This window comes from Bos grunniens, chromosome 7 (assembly GCF_055505025.1).
Source record: "Bos grunniens cultivar Pamir isolate PY7600 chromosome 7, Bosgru_T2T1.0, whole genome shotgun sequence".
NCBI lineage: Eukaryota > Metazoa > Chordata > Mammalia > Artiodactyla > Bovidae > Bos > Bos grunniens.
Window position 1 is genome coordinate 50,371,244 of NC_141171.1, and position 16,505 is coordinate 50,387,748.

At 41.2% G+C, this 16,505-nt stretch overlaps 1 protein-coding gene across 19 annotated transcripts in view; it reads right to left on the minus strand.

Moving 5' to 3' along the window:
• Positions 1 to 16,505, minus strand: part of SIL1 (SIL1 nucleotide exchange factor) — a 250,318-nt gene that overhangs the window by 186,248 nt on the left and 47,565 nt on the right. The gene's annotated exons all lie outside the window — the stretch shown is intronic.

The following is a 16,505-nucleotide window of genomic DNA, read 5'->3' on the forward strand; positions in this document are numbered from 1 at the left end:
ACAGGTCTCCTACCCCAGATGTAGAACAACCTAAAGTAACCCTCCATTCCCCCATATGAGGAGATATGCCTTGGCTGAAACTGTCAACCTAAAGTAGCCTCCATTCCCCCATATGAGGAGAGAGGCCTTGGCTGAAACTGTAGTCATCCAGGACCTTTGCACGAGCTATTCAGGTTGATGCAAAAGTAACTGCAGTTTCAGATCGTGAATTTTAAATCATTATAAGTAGGCTCAAACATATCTTTATTAATCAAAATAGGTACCATTACAATCAACATATTTTTGCCAATGAGAAATAAGCTGGTTTATTCCTGCAGTGTAAAAATCCATGCTTTGAGATTCGACAAACTTGTATTTTCTGCCTTCTGCTGGTTGTGGAAGCGTTTTCCCTGCAAAAAGTTGTCGATATGCTTAAAACAGGAGTTCGATGGCAAGAGGTCAGGTGAATATGGAGGATGAGGCAAAACTTCATACTCCAATTCATTCAACTTTTGAAGCATTGGCTGTGTGACGTGCAATCAGGCACTGTCACGGAGAAGAACTGGACCCTTTCTGTTGACTAATGCCATCTGTAAGCATTGCAGTTTTCGGTGCATCTCATAGAATTGCTGAGCATACTTCTCAGATGTAACGGTTTCACCAGGATTCAGAAAGCTGTAGTGGATCAGATGGCAGCAGACCACCAAACAGTAACCAGGTCCTTTTTGTGGTGCAAGTTTGGCTTTGGGAAGTGCTTTGGAGCTTCTTCTCAGTTCAACTACTGAGCTGACTGTTGTATAAAATCCACTTTTTGTCACAAGTCACAATCCGATTGAGAAATGGTGCATTGTTGCACAGAATAACAGAAGACGACACTTCAAAACGATGATTTCTTTTATTTTCAGTCAGTTCATGAGGCACCCACTTATCAAGCTTTTTCACCTCTCCAATTTGCTTCAAATGTGAAATGACCGTAGAATGGTCAACGCTGAGTTCTTCAGCAACTTCTCATGTCAGTTTTAAGAGGATCAGCACTGATGATTGCTCTCAGTTGGTCACTGTCAACTTTTCAATGGTCATCCACTAAGCTCTTCATCTTCAAGGTTCTAGTCTCCTTTGCAAAACTTCTTGAACCACCACTGCACTGTACGTTCATTAGCAGTTCCTGGGTCAAACGCATTAACGTTGAGTTGTCTCTGCTGCTTTACGATTCATTTTCAACTCGAATAAGAAAAACACTCGAATTTACTTTTTGTCTAATATCATTTCCATAGTCCAAATTAAATATAAACAGCATGAATAAGTCATTAGTAAAAAGTATAAAGAAATGTGCATTAAAATGATGTATAAAATAACCATATTAAGAAAGTATTCCAATATCAAATGGCAGATTTCAACAATGCAAAAACTCAATTACGTTTGTTCCAACCTAATATAATAGCCCTGTCCCTTCCTTCTTCATTATCCAGGTTGTTATTAGGTTGCACAGGGTGGTATTGGCTATGGTGAGGAAAGAAGGAAACTAACCAAATGATCTGTGTGTGAACAGACACGGGCCCAAGTTCACATGAACCTTTATAACCATTCACTTTTTAAAAAAATTTTGTGTTTATCTGACTGCCTGGTCTTAGTTGCAGCATGCAGGATATTAGATCTTCAATACGGCATGTGGGATCCAGTTCCCTGACCAGGGATCAAACCCTAACCCCTCCATTGGAAGTGCGGAGTCTTAGGCACTGGACCACCAGGGAAGTCCCTAAATAGTTACAGGTTACATAGTCCCTAAATGGTTATAGTCCCTAATGGTTAACCATTCACTTCTTAACCATATCTACTGCTATACCTGAAGGCAGATACCATTAGCATCCCCTAAAACAGCAAAATTCAATATTCCCAAGTCATAAAGCCTTTTACTTCACTTTTCAGACAATCAAACAAACCAAAGTGCAGGCCCTCATGGCTGTTAAACTTTAAATGATACAAGGATAAAAGGATATCCCATGTTCACAGATCGGCGGCTTAATATCACTAAGATGACAGTACTACCCAGAGCAATATTCAGATTCAATGCAATCCCTATCAAAATCCTGATGGTGAGGAGTTTGCTCACAGTCCAGTGGTTAGGACTTGGCACTTTCACTGTTCAATCCTTGGTTGGGGATTTTAAGATCCTATTAGCATAATGTATGCTCCCCCCAACCTCCACCAAAAAAAAAAATTCCAATACTGAAAAACAAGAACAAAGTTGGAGGACTCACATTTCCTGATTTCAAAACTTACTACAAAGCTACAGTAATTAAAACACTGTGGGAAAAAACAAAAAAACACTGTTGTATAGGTGTAAGGACAGATATACAGACCAATGGAACAGAACTGAGAGTCCAGAAATAATTACATATGCAATAAGTTGATTTTCAACAACATTATCTAGACAATTCAATGGGGAAGGGACAGTCTCTCCAACAAACTGTCCTGGAACAACTGGATATCCACATGCAAAAGAATGAAGTGGACTCTTCCCTTATATACAAAAATTAACTCAAAATGTATTAAGAGAGAAAATTCTTAGGAAAACGTAGGGAAAATCTTCGTAACCTCAGATTTGGCAATAGTTTCTTAAATATAGTAACCAAAGCACAGATGATAAACGGAAAAACAAACAGAACTCTTTCAAAATTAAAAGTTTTAATTTTGTGCCTCAAATGACATTATAAGGAAAGTGAAAAGACAACTCAAAAAATTAGAAAAATATTTGTAAGTCTTCTATCTTATAATGATGTAGTATCCAGAATATATAAATAACACCTATAACTCAACAACAAAAATTTAAATGGGCAAAAAACTTGAATAGACATTTCTCCAAAGAAGATATACACAAGCCAATAGGGACATGAAAGGATTCTCATCATTAATCACTAAGGAAATACAAATCAAAGCCACAATGAAACACTGTACCATTTTATATCCACCATTATGGCTAAAGTTTATTTAAAAAAGAGAGAGAGACAGCAACAAATGTTAATGAGGATGTGGAGAAACTAAAACCCTAGTACAATGCCGGTGGGAATGTGAAATGGTACAGCTGCTGTGGCACAGTTTGGCAATTCCTCAAAAAGATAAATATAGATCTACTATATATGTGATCCAGCAATTCCACCCCAAGTACATACTCCACCTAAAAGTTCCGAAAACATTGACTCAAACAGGTACCTCCATATGAATGTTGATAATATCACTACTGACAACAGCGAAATAAGTAGAAATAACTTAGGTATTCAACAGATTTTTTTTCAAACGTGGTACATACAATGGAACATTATTCAGTCATAAAAAATGAAATTCTGATACATGCTTCAACATGAATAAACCTTAAAAATATTAGGCTAAATTAAATGAACTAGATACAAAAGAATAGATATTGTATGGTTCTACTTAAGTGAAATATCAAGAATAGGCAAATTGGAGTAGTGAAAAAATTTTGGTCAGTAAACTAGAGAGGAAGTCAAAAGAACTTAACCCAAACAGGCAAATTACCCCAGAAAGAAAGGCAGAGAGAAAAAATAATAATAATAAACTTAAAAAAAAAAAAAACCTTAGAGGGCTTCCCTGGTGATTCAGTGGCTAAGACTCCACACTCCCAATGCAGGGAGCCCAGGTTCAATCCCTTGTCAGGCAGCTCGATCCCCACATGCCACAGCTAACAGTTCATAAGCCACAACTAAAGAGCCTGTATGCTGCAAGTAAACGATCTCTCATGCTGCAACTAGAACCTGGGGCAGCCAAATAAATAAATTTGGGGGGAAAAAAAACCTTAGAAAACTTCAGAACCTGTCAATATCAGTCCAAGACCCTTATAAAAGGTTTGCATGTTGATCATTCAGCCCCAATACACCTCATTAGGCAGTTTACTCAATAAAGTCCTAACTGAATTAATTATAGGGGAAACACCTCGAGAGAGTATGGTATTTTACCTTTTCTCTTTCCTATTCCTGCCACACTCCATGTTCCACCTCAATAAACTGGCCCTGTGACAAGTCTACAGTGGGGCCCAAGGCTCTGCCTAAACCCACTATCAGAAGTTATTACCCTGTGCCCATCCCACATCTTCTCAGGGGCAGACAGAAACTTTCCCTAAGGACATCTGGAGCCATGAAGGAAAACAGCCCTGCTGGACTGACACTGTGCTAAAAAAGCACAGCCAAATGGGAAAGCAAAGGCTTAGGAGCTAAAAATAGCTGCTAAACTCACCCAGCAGCAAAAGCGTTTGCTTTCTGCCAGTTTCTCCCCTCTTTTTTTGTAGACAAAATGGAATGGCTGAATGCCACATGAGCTTTCCCCAGCAACCTGGCTCCCTAGGGCACCAATCACACTGAAAGACACGGAGTGAGTTTACAGCACGGCACTGGTTCTGGACAGGTGCCTGGCCATGCCTAGGTGTGCAGGGGAGTGGGGTGCAAGGCTCAGTGAGGTTGAACAATGGGCAGAGGCAATCAAGAATGAGAAGTCTAGAAAGGTCCAGGGAAGATGGGTCTCAAGGGGACACGGTCCTGAAGCTTCCTATAATGTCCCATACCTTTTTTATTTCTACATCCTTGGCTGTGGAGAAAAGAGGAATAAAAAATGGAAGCAGTGGGCTCACAGCACTAGCAGGACAACATACATTAAGACAGAAAAGGTTTATCCCAAAAGACTTCCCTTCCCCTACATAAGACGATTCATGTGTATATGCATATACACACAGAGAATTACAAGCTCCCTTCTTACAGCCAGGGTTACACACTTGGAACTGACGCCAGGGAAAAATGAGGAGGAAGAGATAAATGAGAATGAAACCAAGGGCAAAAAAGACAAATGAGCAGGAAGAGGCCCAGAAGGGACTGAGAAAGAAGAGGTTGCGGCAGCTGATGTACAAACACCAGCTTCCCCACCTCCTGGAGTGGGACTGGGGGGCGGGGGGGTACAAGAGAAATGGCAGCTCCCACAGGGCTCACTACCACCTCCACACACACTAACATCTCAGAAGCATTTTCTGCCAATACCAAGGATAAGAGATCGATTTCCAAATGGATCCCTCATCTCTCCCACAATAATTCCATGTGGACTGCACAACTGACCTATTCATTGCCTCCATATATTTTTCCATGAATCGGAGGGAGAGAGAACACGGTGGTGCCGGGGGTGGGGGGTGGTATGCCTGGGAAGGCCTAGGAGCAGTGAGGCTGGGAGAAAGGGGTAAGACAGTTTCCCAGGCTTTGCAAGGGCACCCAGAAACAACTGCAAACTCCACAGCATGCAGACATGGGTAATGGTATCTTCTGTCCTCTTTAAGGCCTGGCCTCCAACTGCATCCACCTGGCCTTTGTCCGTATTTAAGAAGTGGCAACTAGAGAGCAAGTAGGCAAGTTTTCCCTGGGCTTTACACGGAGGCTGGGAGAAAGGAAAGGAGAAGTAGCCCACAGTTTGGTTCCACCATCACAAGCAGGAACCTAGGCAGTGGCAGCAGCAAAAGAAAACCTCAGGCCATGATATAACTAAAGCCAAAGTCACAGAATCCCATTGAGGCACAGTGTGGCATAACGGGCCTGAGGTTAGTACCCTTCCCAAATCACTTGCCACCCACTAACCCTGGGTTCACCTCATCACCTGCTCCTGTACACCCTGCATAACAAACCTTCCCATCATCCCTGGCTCTCAAAAGACAGCACTACATCTTTATATTTAAGGCCTTCTTCTGACTTACAATACCATCAATTCAGTCCAAGAAAGAGGGAAGTATTTCAGTGTTCCACCAGTAACTCTTTCCTTAAGTATCCTTGGGCTTTGGGACAAAAGAGATAATAGGGTACTTAAGATGCCCATTTTTCTATCAAAACTGACCATTTGTAGTCTGTACTTCTACTTAAATAGAGGTTGGATGCTCTCAGCAATCTGTATTGCCAACTTACTGCTGCCCGGAGTAGCTGCTGAGGGCATAGGTGGGAGGAGGCCCTTGGACTCAATAGCCCACGACTCCCTGGTGCTTCACGTTCTCTTCTCAATTCATACAGGACTGGGGAGGGGACTGGGCCCTACATAAACATGACATCTTCCCATAACTTTTACCTTCTCTCAAGGAAGGAAAACAAAAGAATGCCATGATGGATGGCAGGAAGCCAAGAGAAGAAGGAGTGAAACTGTTGGACCTCTGAAAACTTCTGACGTGGCTGGTAGGCCCCATGGACGCTGGCTGCTCTCCAGTTGCAGGGCCAAAGCACAGGGAGAAATGGTAAACATCACAAGTGTTCTTGGCAGGGAGCACTACCTCAGCAGCCTGCCTGGTAACGCTAGGAACTCCATATTATAAAATGCCCAGGTTTTTAATCTATAGCGTATTGTCCACGTATTTGTTTCCCCAAATCGTCTGGAAAAAGTGAAAGGGCAAGAATTTATACTTCCATCTTACTAGAAGAAAATTAAAGCAAAGGGATTTAAAACATTAGGTTGAAAGTATAAGTACATGAATTTAGAGTCAGACACATGTAAAGCCAAGTCTTGGCTCTGCCAATTTCTAACTATGTGATCCTTGACACACTTCACTAGGCCTCAGTTTCTTTGCCTATAAAATGGGCATAGTAAAAGCTCCTACTTCAAACGATATTAGGGAGGAATAAACTAAACAATGCATGGAAAGTACATGGTACAGCACCTGGCACTTAGTTATCACACCATCATTAGACTGGGGATGAGAACTTGCCCCTGGACCCACAGGCAGCCAGAGCCAGGTCAGGCACCCTAGAAACACTCTCCAGAGCTCCTGCCTCCTGCTGGATCGACATACCCTCTAACTGACCCTACATCTCAAAATTTAGGACCAAGGCCTTTTGTTGGGTATCTACTCTCAGGAGGTAAAGGAAACAGATGTTCAAAGGACGAGCCCTACAGCTAAAAATGGTGAGACTCAAGCCAATTTTCTGCTGAGCGCTGAGGCAGACCTAGCCCACTGAGTGCTTTTCCCAGCATATTACTGCCCAGAGAGCCAGGCCACCATCATGTAGAACTTGCATTTGCAGGAACAGCTATAAAACAGTCTTCTGCTTTACAAACTGAAAGAGGAGGAACTCTTCCCACAAACACATTCATTACTATTTGTGTGCTACACAAACTCATACATGCACAAACACACACAATCACCTCTCCACAGAAGCTCACCACCTAATTTAGGAAAACAAATATGAAGCTGAAAAAACAATGCAGAGAGAACACTGAAAGGAGAGCCCTGACAAGGGAGAACAACGTGCAAAGGCTTAGGAAAAGAAATGGATTTTCCAAGGATAATTTGAAGGACAAGAGAAGTAAGTTTGAAGAGGTCAGGCAAACAGGCTTTTCCCCTAAGACATAAATAAAGCAGAAAGTCAGGAGGTAGACAGCAATTAAATGAAAAGAGCTTTTGAACTGCAAAAGAAATGCGGCTTCTAACCCCAGTCTAAACCGTAACTGGTAGCAAGCTGGACTTGGAACATCCTTAAGCCACTGACCATTTGTGTAATGGCAACAGTGTGTGCCCCAAATACTGAAGTCATGCCTAAGGCCAAGCAAATGGGGACTGCTCTCAATAAAATCCAAGGCACCCTAAAAGGAAAGCGACTAGATGAAGCTACTGGAGGGTAAAAAGTTCACAATGGACCTAAGCCTCTGCCTGACCAGAGAAGAGTTACAAGGCCAAAATCCACTTGTAAAGCCTGCAATGGAGAGATCTAGTGAAGCCTTTCCAGCAGCAACACAGAAATAGGTGTTGGCCCTGCCAGAGAGCACATGGAGCCAAGAAGGCCCAGGCCCAGCTCCACAGGTCCAGCTGGGACTACAGCTCTGGAAAGAAGACAACATGGGATGGGATGAAATAGGAAGGGGCATTCCTAACCCCTTCTCAATACTCTGTACTCCAAAACGAGGGGGACATGACCAAGCCCATCCCTACCCTATCTGAAGAGAACAGATCTTCAAGAAGGTAGCTAAGTTGCTGCTGCTGCTGCCTGCTGCCAAGTCGCTTCAGTCGTGTCCGACTCTGTGCGACCCCATGGACTGCAGCCTACCAGGCTTCTCCGTCCCTGGGATTCTCCAGGCAAGAACACTGGAGTGGGTACTACATATAAAATAGATAACCAACAAGTACCTACCATACAGTACAGGGAAACATACTCAGTATCTTGTGTGTGCTAAGTCACTTCAGTCATGTCTGACTCTGTGCAATCCTATGGACTATAGCCCGCCAGGCTCCTCTGTTCATGGAGATTCTCCAGGCAAGAATACTGGAGTGGGTTGCCAGGCCCTTCTCCAGGGGATCTTCCCAAAACAGGGATCAAACCTGGGTATCCTACACTCCTGCAGGCAGATTCTTTACCATCTGAGCCACTAGGGAAGGCCTCAATATCTTGAAACAATCTGTAATGAAAAGGAATCTGAAAATGGATAGATAGATACGTATAACTGAATCACTTTGCTGTATATGTGAAATTAAAGCAACATTGTAAATCAACAGTATTTCAACTGAAAAAGATTTTCTAAGGTAGCTAAGCATATTAGCAAAACACCGCAATCCCATAGACAAAAGATAGTGGCTCCATCAAAAGAAATCAAGTGACAAGTAGAGTGACTGAATAAAATGGAGCCCAGCCCGGCCCTCTCCAGACCTATCCTATTCAGCCCCAGCCTTCAAAGAATCTAATACTAGAAGAAAGCTTAAGGAGAAGGAAATGGCAACCCACTCCAGTAATCTTGCCTGGAAAACACCATGGACAGAGGAGCCTGGCAGGTTACAGTCCGTGGGATCACAAGAGTCAGACACGACTTAGCGCCTAAACCATCCACCACTACAAAGTGAATATATGCCTAAAGATAATGTGTGAAAAGGATATTTGCCATATACTAGCTAGTTTTTTGGTGGGAGGGTGGGAGTCAAGGAAGACTTGGGATTATTTTTCATCAACTTCCATTTTATACTTATTTATAATGGCCATTATTTTTACTAATACTGTAAAACTATGAAAATGAATAAAATACTAAAAGTTTCATATAAAAAAAAAAAGAAAGCTTAAGACTCAGTCTTCATTTGACCTGCTAACAATCGATATCTACACACAGAATAACCAGAGTTCAATGCCTTTAGGCATGGGCTTGTCGTTGCATCCAGGAAGGCTCTGGCAACTTCATGCCTGTTGAAGACAAAGAGGTAGATAGGACTAGAGCAAGAAAAGAATTTTGGTGGCATCATCCAGAAGTGACGATCAAAGCAATAAGAAGAGTCCTTCTATTAGGGAGAAAACTTACAGAGAAAGGAATAATGGGCCAAGAAGAGTTTTCCAGTCATGACTGGAGGTTAGGAAAAGAAAGAAGAACAATCCAGGGGACAAGATGAAAAACATTAAGAATAGTGCAGAATTATACAGATCAAAAGAGGAGAGAATCCTGAGAAAATCAAGTTGTGGGCAACAAAGTCAAGAGGTCAGTCAGAATAAGGATGAGAAAAGCCACTGGATTTGGCAATGAGACAGCCAGAGGGCCCTTCTAAAAAAGAACTAGACGTACAAGGGTAGTACATTTGGAAACAGTGAGTAGGTCCAGTGATGTTTGGAGATTTGGGGCCACTTCTCTAAATCCAGTTTTTTCAACATTTTTCCTAGAGTCACAATGATAACAGAGAAAATACTAGCCCCAGTGGTCCTATAGAGAGATTCTCTGATGCTATACAACAGGTTCCCATGATGGTGTAGAGCTTCCCCAAAACACACACATCCTCAGGATAGTGATGAGCACAGTCACATCAGTGGAGAAAGGAGGAAGGGAGACAAATTCTTCAAGAACAAACTCCCATCAGACACAACTCCACCTTCTCTGAGCTCTCAGATCACTCAGAAGCCTTAGTCCTTACACTCTGTAGAGCTGTAATAATCCTAATTACAGCACTTGGATTGAAGGATAAAGAGAAATACCCCAGTGACACCCAATCCTCCAGTATTCAAATGCAGTATTTGGGCAGCCCAGAGGAAAATAAATTCTAATTATACCCAGTATTTATAAAGTACTTTCTATGTTCCAAGCAAAGTTCTAAGCTCATTTATTCTTCACCACAACCCTATGATGGGGCTCTAATATGATTTTGCCCATGATGGGACTAAAATTCAGAGAGGTTAAGCAATTTGCCCAAGTGTACACAGCCAGAGAGTAGTAGAGTCATGATTCAAAGCCAGTTTGGCCCCAGAACCCATGCTCTTTTCAGACCATGCTGCTTTTCCAGTGGTAGATGAAATCAGCCTTTCATTTGTTTTGCAACAGTATGAATACAAAAGCACACATTTTGTGTCAGAAGAGAAATTTTTTTTTTAATGAGCCTACTGTGGAGAGACCACTTCTACCAAGTCTGTACTTCTGCACATCATACACACACACACACACACACACATTTTAATTAATGAATGCCCTTGGCATAGTACAGCCCACAGGAGAGGCACAGACACTCAAGAAGAAGAAAGTCTTTGACTCAGACTGCAACCAGTTCACTGTCACCCTGTATGACTTGACCTCATGACCTCCCATAACTTGGGCTCCCCAGCTGTCCAAGAAGCAAAAACACCCTTGCTCTCCCTTACAGTCCAGCACTAAGCACTCCCCTCATACACACTCAACTGTCTGGGAAGAACTCAGCAGAGGTAAGGAGAGACCTCTACTGCGTAAAAGATGGCCCACATGATATTCAAACTCACTTATCACTAGTCTTTGATCCTACTTCCACACATGGCATACATAGGACAGAATTACTTCTATACAGCAGATGAAGAAAAGAGAGACCAAAAAGGTGAGTGGGGCTTGCCTAAGCACACCAGCAAGCAACAAGGCAAAGTAGAGATACCCCGGCCAGGGTGAGTGTACTTTCTACTAGGCCCTAACCTGCAAGTTTCTATCTAGCAGGCTGTGGGCAAGGAGATCTACTCCTTATACTTGCTCCCTGACCCGCTGTGAGATCCTAGGAATGATCAACCTGTTTCTGATGACAGCAGCCAAGGTTACCAGAAGCTCTACTCAACTCCATCTTCACTCTGATGTAATGAAAAGAATGTGGGCTCTGGATTTCCACTCAGGTCTCCCCAATTAGTTGTGGGACTTTGGACTAGCTGCTTAACCTCTCTCTCCAAGTTTCAATTCCTGCTTCTAAAAAGGAACTTAACAGTAACTATTCTGTATGATGGCTATTAGCATTAAATGAGATGATGTGATGATAGGAAGCATACAGCACAATGCTTGACACAAACGAAGAGCCTGAGAAGCTTGTAGCTTTCACTAACCACTACTGTTAGAGAAAAGGGCAGGATAAACAAAAACTGTGAGACTGCACCCCCATACAGAAATGTATTCTGACAACAAGTCTCTCCTTAGAACCAACTTCCCTGAGCTGCAAATCTTCCTACACACCTGGACTACACTCTAGCAGCTACAGAGGTATTTCCATTGAAAGCTTCAAGCAATATTGGCTGGCTCTGCATCAGTGCCCACTGAAGAGTTGACTAAGAACAGCCACTTCAGAGCCCAGCTTCCTGGTGACTCGGCCTGTCTTCCTGCTGCTGCTCTCCTACTTCTAAGGGAAAAGAGGGACGGCAGGAGCAACATGGGCAAATTCAGTAGACAGACTGCTTAGACCACGCTAGCCAGGGTCAGCTGCTAGCCAGGGAGTAAGGGCCACCTCCTTCCCTCTCCTTTTAAACTAGTATCTGCTAACAGTAAGCCTGATGGGCTTTCTTTATAGCCTGCTCCTCAAGAATACCAAAGACTTCATACTCTCATCTACACACCACAGGCTGGGGCTAGGGAGGTATCAGAGTTCATCTTTCCTTTGCCTGCTGTCTCCAAATTCCAGCAAAGGTTAGGGCCTCACTGTGGGACTATGACAGGAAGGAGGGTATGACTTCTAGTCCATAGTTACAAATGGACTATCTGCGAATCAGTAAGAACAGTAACCTTTATTCTGTGTCAGCCACTCTGACACTTTAGATTATAAGCATTCAGTATTCACACTCTAGAAACAAGTCCCTTTTACCTCAGGTCCCCTGAGCACACTGGGAACCTTACTGTATAACAGAATATACAAAAGACACCATCACTGTCCTCAGGTGCTTTCTGTCTTGCTCACAATCAATGACTTGTATGGTTTTCCACATCTGAGTCTCAGACAGTACAATTAAGAAGAAAGCCCTCTTAAGGAATATGCCATGAAAAAATAGATACTGTTACGGGCAACTGGAGACACAAATTACAACTCTGAAATGATGAGAAAGGCAACAATTAGGGTGATCCTTAAACTAATTGAGGAACCCCAAGAAAACAGCATTTACTTACAGAAATACTTAGCGGCAGCACTAAGGACGGGTCACCAAGCACTGAACTTGCTACTACCATGTTGGCCCTGACTATAGCTTCCAGGTAAGTCAGCAACTGAAACATCATATTTTATTTTTAACATGCCTGAGAGTCCAAGACTATTCATAATCCCAGATTCTTAAAAACTTGAAAGGAGGATGAGTTTTAAAATGTATACATTTACATATGTGGGGAGAAACACAAAAATCAGATGCTTCTCAACACAGCTCAGGGAGCCATAACTCACAGCTTTCACAATCCCACCAAACACCCAGAGAAAATCTGGGTGCCTTCTCTGAGAGATGGTGGGAGGCTGGGTAGGTAGCCAAGAAGCAAAGAAACCTAAACTCAGCACTTGGCAAGACAATTAAGGAGCAGAGGATTTAAAACGCATTGTTTCTGACTCTATATATGTCTACATTTATTACCAATTTGGGATCAGAAACCACATTTAGTTCTGCCGTGACCACGCACTAAAAATATTAAGCAGAGTATTGCCTAGGAAACAGCAGTTCTCCCTGCTGCGGCAGTCCCATTTCAGAGCTGACTCTGCCATGGTCCCAGGGCTCCCCATTCTGGGCTTCACCGAGATCCCTTGTCACAAGCAGAACTGCCACTGCCCTGACAAGGTCTCACTTGCTTTTTAGAAGGCAGGAATAGGAGCCAGGGCTAGAGACTACACAACCTCCTCATCCTCTCCAAGGCTGTGTTACATGGTCAGTGAAATTTCATTTCATGAGCCTATAACAATTACCACCCATCTGACTGGGAGCTGCACAAGGGTAGGGACCATTGTCCACCTAAACCACTGCTGGATCCTGATTGACTAGCACTGTGCCAGACACTCAAAAAATATCTGTTAGTTGAACAGCATCAATAATCTAAAAAGGAGTCATGTGGCATACACAATGGAAAATAATGTCAATGAAAATATGCACTATAGTGAAACATGAAAACAAAATGCATAAAATACTGCTGAGTGTTGCTTTTGAACTGTGGAGCTGGAGAAGACTCATGAGAGTCCCTTGGACTAGCAAGGAGATCAAACCAGTCAATCCTAAAGGAAATCAACCCTGAATATTCATTGGAAGGACTGATGCTGAAGCCTCAATAGTTTGGCCACATGATGTGAAGAATAGACTCATCAGAAAAGACCCTGATGCTGGGAAAGACTGAAGGCAGAAGGAGAAGGGGACAACAGAGGATAAGATGGTTGGATGGCACCACCAACTCAATGAATATGAGTTTGAGAGAATGTGTCCTTCACCATCTCACCTCTGGGAGATGGTGAAGGACAGGGAAGCCTGGCGTGCTGCTGTCCATGGGGTCGCAAACAGTCAGACATGACTGAGCAACTGAACAACTGTTGAGTGAAGCAGAACATAATGGCACATGTGTATGAAGTACCAGAACTCTGAAAAAAGTACCTGTAGCCATCTCGGTGGTCAGATATGAAGTCAGAATTATGGGAAGCTATTTTCAATGAAATCTTTCTTCCTAAAATGTTAGACATACTTAGAAAATATGCTATTTTCAACACAGAAACTGTTCCTTTATCTACTAATTTGCTCTGTTGACTGGGATCACAGAGGTCTTGTTCTTGTTCAGCAAGACCATCCACCAATTAAGGAAAGAAAGAGCACAAAGAAATAACTGCAGTCTTAAAAATCCAACTCTCAAGTTCACCTTTTTTTTTTAAAAAAAAAAACGAGACAACTTCCAGTCTTCCTCACCAGTATAATTGGCTCCCCAGACAGGGGGCCAAGATGAAGGTGCAGAGGCCCCCACCAAAAAAAAAAGGATGCCAGAGCTCCAAATTGGTACCCCCATGTCACAAAGCCCATGGCCTATTACCCAGCAACATGCCTATTCAGAAGGGTGGCAGATGACAATTCTTCTAAAATTTCCAAAAATAGAAGAAAAGGGAACACTTCTTAATCCGTTCTGTAAGACCAGAATTACACTGACACCAAAGCAAAACAAGGACACTATAAGAACCAATATCCTTATGAACATACATGAAAAATCCTCAACAAAATACTAGCAAGGCAAATTCACCTGCATTTCAAAATGATTATACAACATGATCCAGTGGGATTTATCCTAGGAATAAAGGGTGGTTTATCACATGAAAATTAATCCATTTAGTAAATTACAGTGGTAGAGTGAAGGGAAAAAAATCACATAATCATCTCAATTGATAAAAAGAAGGCATCTGACAAAATCCAACATCCTTTCATGATAAAAACAATAAATCAGGGATAGGAGAGAACTTCCTTAACATAACTAAGGTCATATATGAAGAATCAACAGCTAACATCATACTCAGTGATGAAAGACTTAAAGTTTTTCCTCTAAGATAGGAATAACACAAGGATGTCTGCTTTTGTCACTGAGGTTCAACATAACACTGGAAGTTCTAGCCAAAGCAATTAGGCAAGAAAAAGAAACAAAAGGTATCCATATTAGAAAGAAAGAAGCAAGACTATCTGTTTACAGGTGACTTTATCTTATACAAAGAAAATCTTGAAGAAGCTACAAACAAAAACTATTAGAGCTAATAAATTCCACAGGTACAAAATCAAAACTTAAATCAGTTGTATTTCTATACACTAGCCACTAACAATCCAAAAAGGAAATTAAGAAAATTCCATTTAAAATAACATCAAAAAGAATAAAATACTTAGGAATAAATTTAATCAAAGGAGAAAGATTTAACCAAGGCAAAAGACTTATACACTGAAAACTACAACAGAAATAAAAAGACCTAAAAGAAATTAAAGAAAACCTAAATAAAGATGTTCTGGGTTCATGAGCTGAAAGACTTAATTTTATTAAGATGACAATACTACTCAAAAGATTATACAGATTCAACATATTCTGTCAAGATACAGATTTAACATAGTCTATGAAAATCCCACAAGCATTTTTTGCAGAAACGAAAAAAATAATTCTAAAATTCACATGGAATTTCAAGATACCCTACCCAGGGACTTCCCTGTCAGTCCAGTGGTTAAGACATCATGCTTCAAATGCAGGGGGACATGGGTTTAATTCCTAGATGGGGACTAAGATTTCACATACCATGCAGCCCAACCAAAAATAAAAATAAATCAAGGTATTCTACTCAAAATAATCTGGAAGAACAATAAAGCTGGAGGATTCAAACATTCTGATTTTAAAACCTACCACAAAGTTACAATAATCAAAACTGCATGAAAATCATATAAACATATAATCTTATATTGATATAAGGATAAACACACACTCTTACATCATTACATCAATTGATTTTTAACAAGGGTGCCATTGACTAAAAATGGATCAAAGTCTTAAATGTAACAGCTAAAATTATAACATTCTTGGAAGAAAATGTATGGGCCAAAGTGCTTGACCTTGGATCAAGCAACAGTTGCTTAAATAGGACATAAACCACAGGTGATAAAAATAAATAAATTGAACTTCATCAAAATTTTTAAACTTTTATAAACAAAGTTCTACTGTAGAGTACAGGAAATGATATTCAATATTCCAAAATATACCATAACAGGAAAGAATATAAAATAGTATATGTACAAGTGTATCACTTTGCTGTACAGTAGAAATTAACACATTATCAACTATACCTCAATTAAAAAAATAATTTTTAAAAAATTTTAAAAACTTTTGTGCCTCTCATTAGCAAGAGAATGCAAAGATAACCCACAGAATGAGAGAAATTATTGGCAAATCACATATCTAATAAGGGTTTAACATCTAGAATACATAAACAACTCCTACAACTCAACAAGACATGCAACCCAATTTAAAAAAGGGCAAAGAACTTGAATAGAAATTTCTCCAAAGACAACATACGAATGGCCAATAAACACAGGAAATGATGCTCAGTATCAGAGGTCATTGTGGAAATGCAAATCAAAGTTACAGTGAGATATCACTTGATACCTATTAGGACAATTATTTTTTTTAGTGAAAACAATAAGTATTGGCAAAGATGTGGAAAATGTAAATGATGCAGTCACTATGGAAAAGTCTGACAATTCTTCAAAAGCTAAACATAAAATCATCATGCCCCCCTAGGTATATATCCAAGTAACTGAAGAGAGTTACGCAAACAGACACTAGCATGTGAATGTTCACAA